Below are 19,074 nucleotides of genomic sequence, written 5' to 3'. Positions count from 1 at the left end.
CAGGGAGGGGTCCCCCCGACTCCCTCTAATGCTCTTTCTGCCCTTTCCTCTGCAGTGATGCCACCCACAGTCTCAGCAGGCTGAGGATGTGCCCATGCCTCCTGATGCCAGGACACAGTCTCCCTCTGGGAGTCGCAGCTGCCTCCACACGATAGAACTTGCCTGAGCACCTGCACAGGTGTCCGTAGGCTCCCTGGCAGCCATGAACTTCATGAGAGGCAGGTATCAGACAAGTGATGGTAAGAGGACAAGGACAGTGGGAGTTTTCTTTATAAAATCCAGCTAGGATATGCACCTCCCTTCACCTCCAAGGAGGATTCTGAGGTGTGTGAATTCAAGTTCAGTGCAGTTTATATGGCTTTGGGGCCTAACCACCTAGGAAAGCTGACCCATCAGTTGAAGTGTCCAACTGCCAGTTTCAAAGAACCCCATTAAAATCTTACCAGAAGACTGAGGGTGGTAATCAAAATGTGTTCAACTATATTCCCTGAGATTGAGTAGACTGTGCGCCAAACCAAATTCACTCATTTCCCATTTGGAAACTTTCTAGTGTATTTAAACTCAAGCAGAAAAACCAAGTGTCTACCTGTTCTGACCAAAGCTCACTTTCTCAGATCCAGGAGATTAATTGGAGAGAAGATGAACTTCTAAAGTGCATGTCTGATTCCAGACTTTCCTCTCACTCATAAGACCCTGTCTACAGTCTGGCTGATGCCACCACCCGGGTTCATTACCATCATCTCCCACAGAAGGAACCCAGCTTCCCAAGGCCCCAAACCACTCTGGCTCAGGCACCAACACTTGAGTGATCCTCTTGGAGCCCCACTGCCCTGCCCCATATTGCCTTGTTCTTTGGGACTAGGGGACGTCTCTCCACCTTCCTCATGTGACTGTGGCTCCTAGACCATAGCTCTAGGTGTGGGGGTGTCCTGCTTCTCCTGGTGTCCCCACTGCTAACACAGGGCCTTCCACAGAGCAGAGGATCTGTGCAGTTCTGTGGAATAAATGAGCCAGTGAGAAGGGCGCTTATTAATCTCATCAATTTTCTCCTACTTTCTTAAATAATAACCTGGCAAAATCCAAGTAAACAGACATGAATTAGCTGTAGAAAAGGACAGACAAAACCTATAAGAAGCAAGAATTCACTACAATCGTTTTTTATTTTCCAATTCTTCCACCAGCTATATACTGCTAAGTAAGTTCACATATCCAAAATAGTTGTTAATTCCAATTCCATGTGATCTTGCTCAGGGTCACAAAATAAAATGGGAGAGTTCCCAATCTCTTTTACAAAACAGCAAGAGTCTGGTCCTTAAACTGGTTAAGTACAAATACATGTGTGATCAACGTCATTCACAAAATTAGATACTGAAGTTTATTAAGGCTTAAGCTGAAAAAACACATTTGAAAAATTCCTAAAAAACAAAGATGAATTTCCATGTCATCACAGAGAAAATGAACACAAAGATGCTACACCCCGGGTTCCCCCAAGTGGCCCAGGCCATCACTACTGAGAAGGCTGACTGCTCCCTCTTCAATCACAGAGGCAAGGATCAGCTTTGCTACTTTTCTGGGTCAGGTCTCCTCTTCCCCGTCCCTCACAGCCTCTGCAGATGGCCGTGGGAAGGCCCTGGAAAACCATTGGTTGTCTCTGAGCAGATACTCCACGACTTCCTACTTGCTGGTCTCTGCATAGGCCCAGGGGCTCTACAGGAACTCATATTGAGCAGGGTCATTGTCAGGCACCTGCAGGTACTCCAGGTACCCCTCCTGCACCCACACTTGGGACAGCAGCTCCCTGGGCTCCCCAAAGACACAGTGCTCCCTCCTGACAAACATCCCCATTTTCTGAGTGCTCCCAGACCTCCCCCTCAGGTGCATGGTCTCCATACCACACGATCAGGCTGAGGACCAGCACCAGGAGGCTGGCCTTGGGCAGGCCCTGCCCACCTCTCTGCATCGCATTGCAGGTGAGGCCCAGGGTGGGGTCCATGATGTAGATGTGCTCTGTGGGGTCCACCTCCTTCACCTTCATGACACAGACCAGCTGCAGGCACTTTGAGGCTTGGCTGAAGACCACCGGGAAATGCTCCTGGTTATCCCTGAGGACCTTCTTCAGCATTTCCGCCTGGGAGGTCAGCTCCTTGGCTCGATACTTGAGGAGCCGGAACTTCATCAGGTTCCTGCCACCATCGCATTAAGAGCTTCCTGGGGCAAGGCCTCCACAAGGGTGGAGCAGGAGACTGAGGAGACAAGGCTGAGGGGGATGCAGCCTCTCCTGCCTCAGCCCCCAATAGCTGTGCCTCTACCGGGCCTAGGGCCTTGCCTGGGTCCTGAAGGTCTTCCTCGGGCTTGCTCAGCTCAGTCATCTCAACCACGAGTTCGATGCCTGGGATCAAACCACAGACAGAAGTGAGGCAGGGGGACAGATGGGGACCACCCATCTGGGGGAGACTGGGGGTGTGAGCAGCCTCAGCTGAGAAATGCACCCTGGGCAGTCTGACCCAGGCCACTTACAGTTCTCCCCTTGAGGGGTGCTCTCAGACCTCACAGGAGCATGCCTCCGGAGTGGCCAGTCCCCTGGCTACCTGAAGGAGGAAGTGAGGTTGTAAGGTATAGTTCACGCCGAGGCAGAAAAGCAGAGATGACCTCAATGGAAGTAGGTTACCTTTATTCAGGCAAGGAGGGGCGACAGTCGGCCTAACGACTAGGCTGAGCTCCAAGAGGGATCAGCGAGGCTCCATATTTATAAGGAGGTTTTTGGAAACAATAAGGGAAATGTTAATCAGGCGGGATATTTTGGGTATTCTTTAGTTGAGATGGCATTGTAGTTGGGCAGGGGGTGATAAGTCTTCTGGGCAGGTGTAGGGGGTGGAAAGTTTTCTGGACAGGGGGTGATAAGTTCCAGATAGATAAAACTGGCCTGGAGCATCAGGGTGGGACCTAAAGTTCAGTTTTGTTTTCTCCGAAGTTAGATGATTCAGCAAGGACCTTTGAGACTGTTGCTTTCTTTTCTAGGCCCAAAGACTCCTTCATTCCAGACCCTGAAATCATTAAAGAATGGGGAAAAGAGCACTGTATCTCTCTGGCTACTTCTTTCTGGATAGGGGCGATGGTTTTGGGTCTGGAATGGAGGATCATCCTAGGGCCCAGGGTCTTCTTTTTCTGAGCTTGGGGTGAGGCTCTCGAGAAGAAGAATGGTCTTGACCTGATCTCGAGAGATGGCCTGAATCCGTTCTTGGAGAAACCTTTGAAAGAGATTGAAGAGACAGGGTCCAAATAAGAGGAATAAAATGATAAGTACCAATGGTCCCAGGAAAGGGAGCAACCAAGGGAAGGCCTGTTGGAACAGGTTTTGGGGACTGTAAAGATTTTGTAACTCTTTTTTGTGGTGTTTGATTCTGTTTCTAAGTTCTTTGACTCTGCCCTGGACTATGCCCGTTTCATTAACAAAATAGCAGCAGTCCTCTCCTAGGAAAACGCAGGTCCCTTCCTTTTCTGCAGTGAGAAGGTCCAGGGCTCACCTATTTTGTAGGGCCACAGAAGCTAATGAGTTAATTTGTCTTTGGACTGAAATGAAGGACTCCACTACCTGCTCCATGTCCTCACTGAGTTCTTGGGACAGATTGTAGTAGAAATGGGCAGAGGTCGAGATGCCCTCAATCCCAGTGCCTAGGGCTGCTGCTATGCCAGTCCCAATCAGGAGGGGGGCTATGACAGCTCGTTTTTTTCTGTGGGTAAGTTCCCCTTGGGGGTAGACTATTTGTTCTACCTCTTCTTCTTTGAGGAATGTTAGACCTGGGGTCAGGAAGGCCAAGATGCAAGGTCCAGGGGGGGTCCATAGGTCCTGCAGAGAATGAAGATTCCCGAATTGGTGTAAATATTTGTGCTGTTTCAGAGAACCCAAGTGGAACAGAAGGAGGGAGCAGAGTTTGTAAGCCCAGTGTAGTTGGGACTAGAGTAGTTAATACGGGTTAGGTTTGAAGAGGCTGAGAGTAGGACATTGTCAGAGACTGGCCCAATGAGTTGTGTAGTTTTTTGTTGGGAAGGGGAGGTATAGTTGCCCTGTAGCAGCCAGGTTGAAGGTAAGGGAATTGCTATGTGTGGTGAGGGAGACAGTGACATGCATATCCAAGACTGTGATGTGTGTTGTGTGTATTGGAAGAATTGGAAAGAAGAGCTGAGAAGGTGAGTAAAGTATTGGTTGCCAGAGGGAGGTTTTAGGGGAGGCCATAATTGGGAAAGGAGGTCTAGGTGTTTATAAGGTTCAGGGGTTACCTGTAACTGGGAAATCATGTTCTTTATGACTTGTTCTTGTTTCTTTTCCCGATTTTGATCTAGTACCCCACCCCCATCTGAGTACCCCCAGTGGGTAATGGGGTAGAAACATATGTTTATTCCATTTGGCTTATGGCAGGTACTCATGAAACTCCCTCTCTTTTGTACTTTAACAGTGAGTAGGGTTTTTCCAGTGGTCATGTATGGATGTGAGAGTTGGACTGTGAAGAAAGCTGAGCACCAAAAAGTTGATGCTTTTGAACTATGGTGTTGGAGAAGACTCTTGAAAGTCCCTTGGACTGCAAGGAGATCCAACCAGTCCATCCTAAAGGAGATAAGTCCTGGGTGTTCATTGGAAGGACTGAGGCTGAAGCTGAAACTCCAATACCTTTGGCCACCTCATGCGAAGAGTTGACTCATTGGAAAAGACCCTGATGCTGGGAGGGATTGGGGGCAGGAGGAGAAGGGGACGACAGAGGATGAGATGGCTGGATGGCATCACCGACTCAATGGGCATGAGTTTGAGTAAACTCCGGGAGTTGGTGATGGACAGGGAGGCCTGGCGTGCTGCAATTCATGGGGTCGCAAAGAGTCGGACACGAGTGAGCAACTGAACTGAACTGAACTGAGGGATTTGGACCCCCCCCACCCCGCTATGGTCTTGGAGTCGTATTATAACATGAGGAATGTACATCGGAATAAATGTCTGAGCAGGGGCAGGGAGTAGCCAGAAGACTGGGGAGTGCAGCAAGGATAAGGAATGGGGGAGTCATGGGGCTGTTAGTTAGGCAGTGTGGAGGAAATAGCACCCTAGGAGTAGAACACAGCTAGCAACATAGGCGATACCAATGGAAAGATGAAGGATAGGTGACCAGTCTTGAGGAGAGACAGTTACTAGGCCTATAGCAAGGACTAAGATTAACAGTGCAGTTATAGTTAGACGGGGAGAGGCCAGTCAGGGTGAGGGGCAGAAGACCCCAAGTTGGTGGTTGTTTGAATCTGAGGAGGAACAGTGTTCATTAGGTTGTAGAATGATGTAGAGAATGAGAGTAAAGAAATCAATTTCATCTGGAGTCAGGTTGTAGAAGGTTCCCTGAAGCCACAGTTGAGACACCAGTGTGGTCAGGTCTTTGAAGGAGGTTCCTGTCGGGCCGCTGGTCCAGAGGTCTTGTAGTAGTTGGGTCAGGAACAGTTGTAGGTTGAAGAGTGTCCAGGTCATTCAGTGTCTTCTTGGATGGTTGACAGAGGTTGTCGCCGGGTGAATTTTAAGGAGGTAGGTCCTGTGAGGGAGACCTGATAGGTGTCAGTTAAGGAGGGCAGCGCAGGATCGGAGGTGACCCGTTTTAGGCGAGAGGGGTGTACCCAGGAGGTGACTTTCTCTGGTTTAGCTGCAGTTGGGGTAAGGAGGATGATTTTGAATGGTCCCTGCCACTTTGGGGTTAGGTGACCCTATCAGACAGACCACGTCCCCAGTTTGTAAAGGGGGTAAGGAGGCTTGGGGGTCAGGGGCAGGCAAGTTGTGGTTGATGTATTTCTAGAGGGCGTTGCAGAGTTCTGCCAGCAGAGGGGAGTGTAGGAATCTTGGTATGGGAGGAGGTTCATGGTGGAGTCCAGGAGGGAGCATGGGCCTTCTGTACATCACCTCAAAGGGGCTCAGCCCCAGGGGCTTTCTGGGCAAAGCCCGTACTCTGAGGAGAACAATTGGTAAAAGTTTAGTCTAATCCAGATGTAACTTGAGGGTTAGTTTGGTAAGGGTTTCTTTGATTATTCTGTTCATTCTTTCTACCTTTCCTGAGGACTGGGGACGATATGGAATGTGAAACTTCCAGGGTATCTCTAAGAACTGACAAGTTGTTGGGTGACCTTAGACATAAATTTCAGGCCATTATCAGACTGTAGGGATGAAGGCAGGCCAAACCTGGGGATAATTTCTGTGAGGAGGATTTGGGCCACGGTGTGAGCTCTTTTGTATGAAGTGGGAAATGCTTCTACCCATCCCGAAAAGGTGTCCACAAGGACCAGGAGGTATCTGACTTTCCAAACTGGGGCATATGAGTAAAGTCTATTTGCCAATCCTGTGCTGGGAGGCTGCCTCGCATTTGATGGGTTGGTTTAAGGTTGGAATTGGGATTAGTACATTGACATGCTTGACAGGAGTGGGTAAGGTTATCTAAATATTGTTGATCAGCAGTGGACATGGGAAAGTGGTTCCAGAGGAACTGTTGGAGTGTCTTGGATGAGGGATGAAAAAGTGAGTGTAGATAAGAGAGGATTTCTCTGGTGGTGGGAGGGTCGGGGGGAGTCAGAGCTAAGATGACAGGGGACTGGAGGGAAGGATGGGACAGGGCTATCTCCTTTGCCTTCTGGTCTGCAGCATTGTTCTAGGCTGATATGAGACTTCCCTTTTGATGTCCCCTACAGTGGAGGATGGTGGCTTTGTTTGGTAAGGATGCTGCCTCTAGAAGTTTGTGGATCAGGTCTGAATTAATAATGGGGGATCCCTTTTGGGTTAGGAAACCTCTTTCTCTCCATATTGGGATGTTTGAGTGAAGTATGTTATAGGCATATTTGGAGTCTGTGTGGATGTTAACCCTTAGATTTTTAGCCAGAGTCAAAGCTCTGGTGAGAGCTATCAGTTCTGCCTGTTGGGAGGTGGTGTGAGGTGGCAGGGGTGAAGCTTCAATTGTCTGGGTCCTGTGATTGTGACGAAGGTCCCCCTGGATGGTGGCATATCTTGCCGCGAAGGGTGGGGATTTTTGAGAGCTGCCGTCAATGAACCAGTGTGGGGTGTCTGGGTCTAGGATGGGCTGATCTGTTAAATATTGGAAGGGGTTTTGGGCAAGATCTACTGTTAGGCTGCAGCTATGTAGGAGGGGGTCTGTTGTAGAGGATGTGGGTAATAAGCTGGCAGGGTTAAGGGGAGAACAGGGGGAGAATGAGAGCCGAGGGTCGAGAAGAAAACCACGTAGGACCTGTACCCTGGAAGGGGGAAGGGAGAGGAGAGCCCGTTGTGATAGTAAGTCTTGGAAGGTGTGTGGAGAACAGACTGTTAAAGGGGCATGTCTAGAGTGTTTATTTGCTTTGGGTTTGAGGGCTGCGATAGCAGCCATGGCCTGTATACAGGGAGGCCACCCCTTAGTCACCATGTCAAGTTGTTTTGATAGATAGACTATGGGAGCCCAGCTGTCTCCGGCCCGCTGACATAGAAGTCCCAGGGCCTGTCCTTGTTTGCAATGTGCAAAGAGAAAGAATGGTCTGGTGTGATGCTCAAATTCATGTCCATTGAGTCAGTGATGCCATTCAACCACCCCCTCCTCTGTCATCCCCTTCTCCTCCTGCCCTCAATCTTTCCCAGCATCAGGGTCTTTTCAAATAAGTTGGCTCTTTGCATCAGGTGGCCAAAGTATTGGAGCTTCAGCATCAGCATCAGTCTTTCCAATGAATATTCAGGATTGATTTTCTTTATAATTGACTGGTTTGATCTCCTTGCTATCCAAGGGACTCTCAAGAGTCTTGTCCAGCACCACAGTTTGAAAGGATCAATTCTTCGGGGCTCAGTGTTCTTTATGGTCCAATTCTAACATTTGTACATGACTACTGGAAAAAAAAATAGCTTTGACTAGATGGCCCTTTGTTGCAAAGTGATGTCTCTACTTTGTCATACACCATCTAGGTCTGTCACAGCTTTTCTTCCAAGGACCAAGTGTCGTTTAATTTCATGGCTGCAGTCACTGTCTGCAGTGATTTTGGAACACAAGAAAATAAAGTCTGTCACTGTTTCCATTTTTTTCCCCATCTATTTGCCATGAAGCAATGGGACTGGATGCCATGATTTTAGTTTTTGGAATGTTGAGTTTTAAGCCTCATCTCCCTACTTCCCTCTTTTCCTGGGTGCTACCCAATACTGCATCTTCCACTATGCTCTTCAATGGACTACCTGGACTGGTTCCCATAACTCTAGTCCTGACCTTTCTGAGTTCCAAATTCATGTCTCCAGGTGCTTCCTGAATATTTTTGTACCCTTCCGTCCTCAAACTCAATGTGTTCAAAATTATGTCATCTCTCCTTCCATATATTTTACTCAACTTCCTAAAAGTATCATCACTTTTCCATTAACTTCACAGCTTCGGTTACCTGACTCCTCCTCTACCTTTACCTAGTCCTACTGATTTTTAAACAATTCTTTATGTTCCTTTCTCCTGTGGTTCCCCAAAACACCACCAGAAACTAGGTTTTCATCACCCTCTCAAACTAGATTTTCATCCATCTCCCCATCTCCAACTCATCTTCTTTCTTAAATGTCTACATCGTGTTAATCTGTTATTCAAAAATCTCTTACTTTTCTTTATTAAATCCCACAGCTAGAGTACACATCCTCCACCTGCTCATAGCGTGACTGCTTCCAATGCTGATTCAAGTCCAGTCTCTTAAACCAAGCTCTCTGTTAATGTTCTTGGATTTACTATCTATACACTATGATTTTTGCTGCTCAACTGTCAGATGTTTTATAAGCTAGCCTTTTAATGTGCCTATCTTCCTGGTACGGCTATAGGAACCACATCTTACATGTTCACTGCTTCCGAAACTTACCTAATAACTATATTACATTATTTTAAAAATGAGGCCCAATGATTAGGAGAGTATGACTAAGAAGTAGAAAATCCTGAGTTTAAATCCTGGCTCTGTTCCTTTTTAGGTGGGTGACCTTTGGCAAGTTACTTAACTTCTAGAAGCTTTCACGTCTATAAAACAGAGATAATGCCACCTATTTCACAAGGCTGTAATGAAGTGTAATGTGTACATGGCTATGTATACACACACATACAAACACACTATGTCTAACACAGTACTTGGTACATAGTGAGTGGGTTTTTTTTTTTTTTAATAGATGGCTATTAGTGACTTTGCACCCCATAGGTACTCCTCTTTGGTCAATATTTTAAACTGCAAGTGAAGTGACGTGTCAGCCACTCAGTTGTGTCTGACTCTTTCCAACCTCATGGACTGTAGCCTGCCAGGCTCCTCTGTCTGTGGGATTTCCCAGGCAAGAATACTGGAGTGTGTTGCCATTCCCTTCTCCTGGGGATCGTCCTGACCCAGGGATCAAACCCCGGTCTCCTCATTGCAGGCAGATTCTTTACTGTCTGAGCAAACTAGAGAAGCCCTTTAAACTGCAAAGGTCATGTTAAATATTTTTTCGTAACACGCTGTCAAGATTCCATTGCATGCAAAGTTTTATACTACTTATCACTATATTTAGCCAAAAATTACTTTTCTAAGCTACATTCTAGAAGAGTAAGAAAGATAACTTTTAACTTTCAAGCTGTGCCCAGATGCCAAAACTTGGGCTGTGAAACTATACAATCAGTTTCATTTCACATACATAACCCAATCCAGCATGATTTTCAGCAACCACCATTTCTTAAATACAGTTAAAGAAGCACTCAAGAATCTTTGGGAAGGCTAGAGTTTGTAAGATAGGATTGCTACAGCCTGTCAACAACCAGAGCTTAATGATTAGTGACCATGACCAGCTTCTCTGGGAAGAAGGGGATAAGCTTCTCCTCAACCAACAGGTCAATTACTGACTCTAATTAATGGCTTTAAAAGACATAATGAAAATGCTGTAATCCAGTACATTAAAACCTGAAGAACGGATCTTCTGTTGGTTGAGGTGATCTTTTTTTTTTATTCCTAATGAAACATACAGTCCTTTCTCCTTTGTGCAGTAGGTCACAGCTTTCGCTAGGTTAAGTCATACAGTATTTTTTTTTTAAAGTCCTTCTCTAAGGTTCCAGGAACTTTCCATCAACAGTATCTGTAATCTTGCAGGAGAGGCTGCCTGACTTGGGCCTCCCACAATGACGAGCAGCCACAGGGCAAGTGTCTCTCTACATCACTACCCACAGTACCTCCTTTCCAAGACCCCTCATTATTTCTGCACTCCTGGGCAGGGAAATCGCATGACCTTACCGCAGAAATTAGACAAGCAAGAATTTCATCACTGCTCTCTTCTGAGTCTTCAATTTTCTGATGAGATCTTTGAAAAACAAAGAATAAATTACACTTTAGCTTTAGCTGCTCAAATTTATTCACCGAGTTATGGGGAATACAGGGTAAATAGTAGCATTATTGCTTCACATGTTAGTGAGAGTAACCTATGTGAGTAACACGGTGACAATAATACCATAGGGACACAACTTGTGGCAGGCCAACAATTTCTTCAAAATCAATCAGCAAGAACCTCTTTCCCACACATCAATTAAATCCTGAGGACTGTTTCTGTTCTTCAAATGAACTGAAGAATAATCCTGACACACCAAATTTTCTAACAGAGAATAAGCAGAGGGTGAATATAATGTGGTTAAGTATTGAAATTCCTGGTCAATCTAAAGTAAATCCAGATTCTGAAAATAAGAAACATGAATTTTCTGCTATATCTAAGTTCCAGCCAAAACAAATTTATAAGGAAATAGTCTATTATAAGTTTTTTCTGTGACAGGTATTGTATGGATCACAATAGCAGAAGCACTTTGCTCTGTTTTATGAGACCACAGCCCAGTTGAGAAGAAAACTATGCATGTGTTAAATAACTAGGGAGACAAACAACATTTATACAGTGTGATATCAGTTTGTTCAAAAAAATCACCTTCCTAATGTAATTCATGAAAAATTTTCACCATACAAATGTACATTGCTAACCCATAAAATCTACTTCAAACAAACCTTATAAAAATTACATTTCTTTTTGCTGACTTGGTCAAAGGGAAAAACACTGACTAATGCCAACTGAATATATGGAATTGTCTCCCAGATCTATTTCCACAAGCAATTCCTTTCAGCACCTTCTGTAGACTGGGAGGGGGTTGGTGGTAATTGCTCTGCAGAGCAGCACCACAGCACCACAGTCCACTGATGGATTTCAATCTCAGAAACTGCAGTGGGCCAGCCTAAGCACAAGCCTTGTGGGGCAGAAGGGCTTCTCCTGGATCCTAAGAGAGCTAGGAAGAGACTCTTTGAGAAAGGAAAAGCAGTCAGATCAGTTCTGGCACTGGTTTCTAGTTTCTGTAAATGTTACTAAACCCTTTCAAAGAAAAAATGTCCCACCCTTCAGGTCAGAGGAATGAATTACTAACTACCACCTTTACAAGAATTGCATGTCACAGGTATGGAGCAGCGTGGGCATTCTGTCCAATAACTTAATTCTTGGTGCAGCAAAGCCTCTGAAACATGACCTTGATAATGAACATTTCAAAGAATAAGCTTTATTATTAAAATGATCTACTTACAAGGTTTCCATGCACATGAAATGACACTGAGAAGAGACTGGAAACCTTTATAATCTAAGCCACCAAAGCAGGTTTATAAGATTATGCTGGGGCGACAGAACAGATCTGAGAGGAAATTAGGAGCTGAGAACATTAGACACAAGAGCAACACCAAGGATTTTCAAGGCCCTGTCGTTGTCTGTGGTGAAGTGCACCTGGTGGTGTCGTCTCTTGCTCAGCCCCCAGCAGACACCTGAGAGCCGTCTTCCAGCCCATTTCCCATTTTTATCCCCTCAATTACCACAATCTATACCCAGAACTCTCAAGTCTTTCTCTAGTCGCTGAATCTTCCCTGAGCTCACCCTGTGCTTCCATCTGTCTTCAACATGGCTCTAGGTGGTAATCTCAGAACACTGTTTTCACTCACATAGGGATCTTACGAGGCCCTCAGACTCGACATAACTTCCGGTGACCTTCTCCTGTCTCCTGCCCTCAGTGGTACACCAGCGCCTCTCACCACTCGGCTTCACATCACCCTGTGGCCGTTCCACCTTTCCAGTCACCGCATCCTCCTCTGCTCTGCTTTCCTCCCCACAAGCCTCTGGGAGGCTCTCACCTCCACAACATACTTTAACCAGCTTTTAACCAGCTTGTCTCTGCTTCTCCTCTAGTATCTTATCTTCTGTTGATGGCAGGGTTCTCCTTCTACAACCACAATCTGGTCCTGCTCTTCTCCAGACCCACACCTTCAGGGACTCTCCCACTGCCTACCTGAAAATTCAGAAGACTTCCTGTCTGCTGAGGAGCCCCAGGTCCACCCTGCTCCCACAAGGACCTGCATGGCACCTGGCGCAGAGGAGTGATGTGGGAGACAGGCAAATGGTGAGGAGCATGAGAAGGGGGATGGAAGAGAGAAGGGCGATGCTCCCCCACTCAGCTTCCCTCCTCATCACTAGTGCCCCTGCCCAGCTTGATGCCAAAAGGCCCAGAAATACCAGACTCCTTTTCCCTAGTAAATGTATTTTTGCAAAATAAGATAAATTCTATTTGTTTTACAAAGTAAATACCTATCTGTGCAACCCAGTGACAGTAAAGTTCTCATATATCGGATCAAAACAGATGATGAACAGGAGGGGCATGGGAGAATAAAGAAAGAACCACCTGTAACACAAATAAAGAAAGAAACACCTGTACTGAGGGAAAGCTGTACTTGCATCTTAAGGGCACTGTGCTGCTCAGTAAACAAGGGGGGAAAAGAGAAACTCTGGAAAGGACAACAGAGAAACCCTGGTTGGACTCAGCAGTAATGGCAGTGACAAGGTGATGAAAGAAAGAGAAAAGGAAGTGACCCTTAGAAGGGAGACCCATCCCTGAGGGTCTGTGCCAGCAGAAAGCTCTGACCCAACTGGAGTCCCTTTTTTGATTTCTTAAGGCCACTTCTCAAGGTCCCTGCCTGGCAAGAGTGCAAGCCTGACCCCATGATCCTCCAAGGGAAATGGTGAATCCTAGTGCTCTGGGCAATACAATACAATGGGAAAGACTAGAGATTTCTTCAAGAAGATTGGAGATATAAAGGGAAAATTACATGCTAGGATGGGCACAATAATGGATAGATACGGTAAGGACCTAACAGAAGCAGAATAGATTAAAAAGAGGTAGCAAGAGGACATGGAAGCAATCTATATGACCAACCAACCTAGATGGACAGATGAATAAATTAAGTAGTAGCAGTACATATATACAATGGAAATAAACCCTGAATGTTCACTGAAGGAATGATGCTAAAGCTGAAGCTCCAATACTTTGGCTACCTGATGTGAAAAGCCAACTCGTGGAAAAAGACGCTGCTGCTGGGAAAGATGGAAGGCAAAAGAAGAAGGGGGCAGCGGAGGATGAGATGGTTAGATGTCATCACTGACTCAATGGACATGAGTTTGAGCAAACTCCAGGAGATAGTGAATAACAGGGAAGCCTGTGCTGCAGTCCATGGCACTGCAAAGACTCGAACATGACTTAGTGACTGAACAACAACAAAAGTGCTATGGGCAGATGTCTCTGTAAGTTTGAGAGGTCTACAATATCTGAGCGTGCCATTGTCAGGACACAGGAATGGCAAAAGTCAGTGCTCCTCTACCCTTGTCCCTCTAACCATCCAACAGGACACGTTATCATTCCATTCAATCCACACTAAAAACAAAACAAAGCCTGCCCTCTCTGCAGGCTTCTCTACCTTAATTACAGGTAACTCCACCCTTCTAGTTAGAAGTCACCTTTGATCACTTCCTCCTTATGGTCTCTTCACTGTATCCATCCCCGAATACTATCAGCTCCGTCTTTGAGGCATCTCTCCCTTTGGAACATTCTCTCCACCTCTACTCCAACCACTGCTGCCCAAGCCATAAGATCTCTTACCTACAGCCAGAGTGGTCTTGTTAGCATGGAAGTTGGATCATGGTCCTCCTCTGCTCAAAACCTTCAAATGACTCCCCAACATCCTTGGAATGAAGTCAAAGTCTCCACAGTGCTGCCATCTCTCACTCTCTTTAGTACAGACTTGGTGACAGTTTCCAACCTGGATAACTATTTGAAAATTATCTACACAATTCACACTGCAGCAGAGAAGAAGTGGAAAATTCCACCCCACCCGCCCCCCACCAAGAGATCTCCCAACACAAACTGTCAGCTTTGACAGGGCTAACAGTCAGTGGTGTTGAGTTTCAACAATAAGCCTTAGGTAGCAGTGCACGAGAGACATTACCTGGATAACAGAATTTGTTTTACATCAGTTAGGTTTAGCACAATTTCTAGAAACTTGAGTTTAACTGGTAACCCTACAGAGGTTCCCCGAACACTCTTAGTGAAAATTCCTTCATGAGAATTAGTGTAATGGGTTTCCAATTAAGTCTTTTCAAATGAAGTCTTTCAAAATGAAGCTACCATAAATCTTCCATGTAAGAGACAAAACCCACATACTTTACTGAGGTTTTCACCAAAATACTTGTGCCTCAAGGTTCAAGAGCAACCAGTATCATCTTGGAGTTGGACAACTCTACTTTCTTTTCAACAGTGGAAGAGGTTTCCTGGAATTTCAGGATGTAAAGCTGAAAGTATTTCTTACAGAAATATTATCTAAATAATACCACTTTACATTTGTATATTGCTGCTCCTGCTGCTAAGTCACTTTAGTCGTGTCCGGCTCTGTGCGACCCACACAAGTCCTATCTATATCTATCTCAATATTGCATAGCATGTTCACTGAGCTGCCAGGAGCTACCAGTTCACACATAACACGGTTCCTAGAGGAAAATGTGTTAAATGCATCCAACAGCTATAAATAGACAAAGGTTTGGAGTCTAGTGGTTCAAGAGTGTAGGCCATGAATAATTGGCACATGCTAATCCAGTGGAGGTGTCACGCATGACCTTCTATGCACACGTGAGCCAGCATTATCTTGGACATGGGTGTGTTGCACCCCACAGAGGACGCTAACAATGTGAGACATGGCCTCAGTCAGTTTCTATGTTAAGTTGCCATGAGTGCTGCCCCAGGGCCTGTCATTAGCTTCTGAGTGCTTCTTTTTTTTTTTTTTTCTTAACTAAATGTAAGATTGTCTCCCCAATTTATTTTTATTTTTTTCATTTATTTTTATTAGTTGGAGGCTAATTACTTTACAATATTGTAGTGATTTTTGCCATGCATTGACATGAATCAGCCATGGATTTACATGTGTTCCCCATCCTGAACCCCCCTCCCACCTCCCTCCCCATCCCATCCCTCTGGCTCATCCCAGTGCATCCAACTTGGACTGGAGATCTGTTTCACACTTGATAATATACATGTTTCGATGCTGTTCTCTCAGATCATCCCACCCTCGCCTTCTCCCATAGAGTCCAAAAGTCTGTTCTATACATCTGTGTCTCTTTTTCTGTCTTGCATATAGGGTTATTGTTACCATCTTTCTAAATTCCATATATATGTGTTAGTATACTGTATTGGTGTTTATCTTTCTGGCTTACTCCACACTGAGTGCTTCTTATATACACACTACACATCAGCTTTCGCCTTAAACAGACAATCTAGACTGGGACTTAATGAAGGTGGGGAACATAGCTGTCTCCAAATCAGAATTCTGTCAGAAGAGGGTGGTCCTGGGGAACTGGGGCAGGCCTGTCCCTACCTCCCACCCCGAGCCAGGCTGCTGCTGCCCTGCCCTGTTTGGAAGGAGCTGAGGAAAAGCCAGGTTTTAGCATGAATCTCAGATGACCCCAGTGAGAGGCTGGTGAAATTCTAGGGCATGGAACAAACTAGAACCAAGACAAACTATATAGGAATCTTTCAAACATGATCCCACAACGAACAGAAAATGCACAGCACACCCATATATGAAAAACAAAACCTACAGACTATTTAGTGGGCTTAGAAAAATCCATCTTTGAAATACTCTGCCAACATAAGCAAGAGTCACTTAGCCTGATCTGTGATTCAGAGGCGTCTTGGGAGAAGTGATATCTGAGGTAAGGTTCTGATGGAAAAGGAGTGTCCCTAGCACTTGGCAGGATGACCAGCACAGGGAAGTGGGAAATGGTGAGAGGCAAAGACAAGGCCAGGACAGTCAGGGCATGTCTGCTACTGCTAATGAGTTTGGGTGTTATGCTGAGGCGTTTGGCTGTAAAGCAAACAGGATGGAAGCGAAAGTAAGGAGAACATAGACAGAGGGTGAGGAACTGAGACAGCAGGCATGGGAAGTCACCAAAGAAGGGCAGGACCTGCAGCCCAGGCAGAAGAACGAGTCTGGAGCAGAAGGAGGGACTCGTCCCGCCATGTCGGGAAGCAATGACAGGTCAGCTGACAACACCAGAATCCACCTTCTCCTAGACAACCCAGAGTCCATTCCATCCTTGTTGAATGTCAGGCAACGAAAAGCATTAGGGACCTTTGTCTTTTTTCAGAAATGTTTCCTGGGCCAGATTTAGGTTTTTTTTTCCTAAGAAACCATTGCCACCAAATCCTTGACACCACAACAGAATGTTCTTCAAGGGGCACAGAGTCAATCTCTACCACATCCAACACCTACAGACCCCAAGAGGATATCTGACACTCAAGTACAATCCCGCCTAGATCTTCCTATAACACCTATAACCAGATAGGTCTATTTTTCTTAACAAAGCAAATTCCTATAACAAAAAGAAAAAGTGGGATGGTGGTTGTGTGACAACTGGATTTTATTTTTTTGAGATCACTGATATCATGAATACAAATACCTGTTCAAACTTCTCAAGAGAAGGTGACTTTTCATAGTATCAGGCTACTAGTTATGCTTAGAGAGGAAATTTACCAAACAGGAGAAAGTTGTGAATGTGACAGGTTTCATTAAGGGTCCAGGACATACAGTTACACATTCATCTAAAACTGAATAAAATATTACTGAAGTCACTTTTTCACACTGAAGATTTGGGAACTAATGTTTACTATTTAATTAAACAGCTACATTTCAAATGCTGGCCCAAGCAAGCCTAAAAGTTGAATTTTTGTTAAAATTCCTATACTATTCCTAAACTGATATACTCTGAAAGAGATAAGTAGTCTGTTTCCACACCTGGAGCAAGTCTTATATGTAAACAATGGAAATTTTGGAGGACTTAATATTTCCTTAGGAGAGGGAGTGATGAATAATAACAAAGACTGAGACCAGCTGATTTCATAGCATTTTTTATACAAACAATTTAGTGATACATGGAAATTTTTTTTTACCTACGACCCTAATACAAAACTTATGCCAAGTTTCATCATGAAAAAAATTTTGAGAGATACTCAAAAAAGGTTCGTTTACTCATCCAGTATTTCATCCTCTCCAAGGGATCATAAAATGAGAACCTAATCAGAAAAAGTCAAGAATACAAAGTATAGTTTTGGGAAGCAGGAATGCAGACTTGCAGTTGATCTTTCCACTTAGAAGGTGTTAATCTGGCACCATCTCCGAAATTAAGGATGCCAATGGATTTCTAATGGTGCTTAAGCGTGTCAGATAAAAAAGGACAAGTTAGGCAGGATAAGGAAAATAAAGGGGTCAGAGGTGATGCAGGAGTTGGTGGTGGTGCTGTTATTGTATAATAAAGTCCTCAGAGAAGACAGGGATCTGAATTAAGGGAGTCATCACTGTGGAGCTGATATTAAAAATATTACTGAGTGATGGTGCATCCAGAGAGACAGCATAAAAAAGAAGACTGAGCTCCAGACACTCACTGCTTAGAGGTCAATGTTTCCAAAGATGGCTTTTATTTATTATGCAGGTATAGTAAGGGCAACAGGGCAGGAGATGACAGTCATCAAAGTAAATGGTCAATATGGGGAGAAATAATATCTAAATAATGTTGAATCCTCCAATCCATGAACATGAATAGATCCCTTACTTATTTCCTGATTTTTTACAATCAGGCTTATGAAGTGTGTGACATACAGCTCTTACACACTTTCTTAAGACTTGCACCTAAGCATTTCATAGGTTCTTTTTTGTGCCAGTACAGAGAAATGTGATTCTGTACATTGATCTTATAGCCTGTGATCTTGCTAAACCATTTATTAGGTCTAGTGGATTTCTCGTGGATTCCTTGGGATCTTCTATGTATATAATTTATGTTTATAATTAGGTCATCTACAAAGAAAGATGGCTTCAGTTTTTTTCCTTCTAACCTGTATACCTTTTCTTTCTTTGTCTGGCCTTATTGCACTGGCTCATGTTGGAAACAGTGACAAAAGGCAATATATTAGCCTTGTTCGCAATCTTAGTGGAAAAGTATTCAGTCTTTTGCTATTAAGTATGATGCAAGCTATATGTTTTATGTAAGGTTATACCAGATTGAAGAAATTCCCTTACATTCTTAGTTTTCTGAAAAATTTTTATCATGAATGTTGAATTTTTAAAACTGCTTTCATGCATCTGCAGAGTTTGTCATATACTTTTGGTTTTCATTTTTGGACTGGATATGGTGGATTATACTGTGATTTTTAGATGTTGAATCACCCTTATATTCCTGGGATAAATATCATTTTATGATGTATTATCATTTTTATTTATTGCCAGATCCCATTCAGTAGTATTTGTTACAGTTTTCATGTTTACACTCAGTTTCCTTTTCTTTGTCATAATAACACTGGTCTCATAAAAGGTCTTCCATTACTTACATATATTTGGTCACATCTCTTACAAGGCTTTAGCACAGTTATTAACACAAACCTGAGGGTACATAAATGTTGTTAAGTAAGTCACTCAGTGGAGAGTTTTTGTGACAAGGGGGTGTCTTTTCCTAGACTCTCTATTTCCTGTCCCTTTCCTTACATGAGAACTAAGAGGAGCAAATTCAGTTACCTAGAAAATCCCTTTCCAGATAAAAATGTTTATGAAGCTAAATTTACAGAATTTCAGAAGTGTCAGCCAAGTGTGACAGGTATCATGCTCAATAAAATCTTTATGTCCTGATAAAATTAATCTGGCTTCTTTACATAGTATTTTGAGACTGTGATTTAATTA

General features: G+C 44.4%; 1 protein-coding gene and 1 pseudogene across 1 annotated transcript in view; both read right to left on the bottom strand.

The window, feature by feature from the left end:
* LOC122434463 (melanoma-associated antigen 9-like) overlaps nt 1–19,074 on the bottom strand; it is a 263,142-nt gene that overhangs the window by 4,679 nt on the left and 239,389 nt on the right. The gene's annotated exons all lie outside the window — the stretch shown is intronic.
* On the bottom strand, nt 1,142–4,566 carry LOC122434464 (annotated as a pseudogene).

Source organism: Cervus canadensis, chromosome X (genome assembly GCF_019320065.1).
Source record: "Cervus canadensis isolate Bull #8, Minnesota chromosome X, ASM1932006v1, whole genome shotgun sequence".
In the NCBI taxonomy this organism is placed as follows: Eukaryota; Metazoa; Chordata; class Mammalia; order Artiodactyla; family Cervidae; genus Cervus; species Cervus canadensis.
Note: the sequence above shows the minus strand (reverse complement) of the source record. Positions and strands in the feature narration are given on the sequence as shown.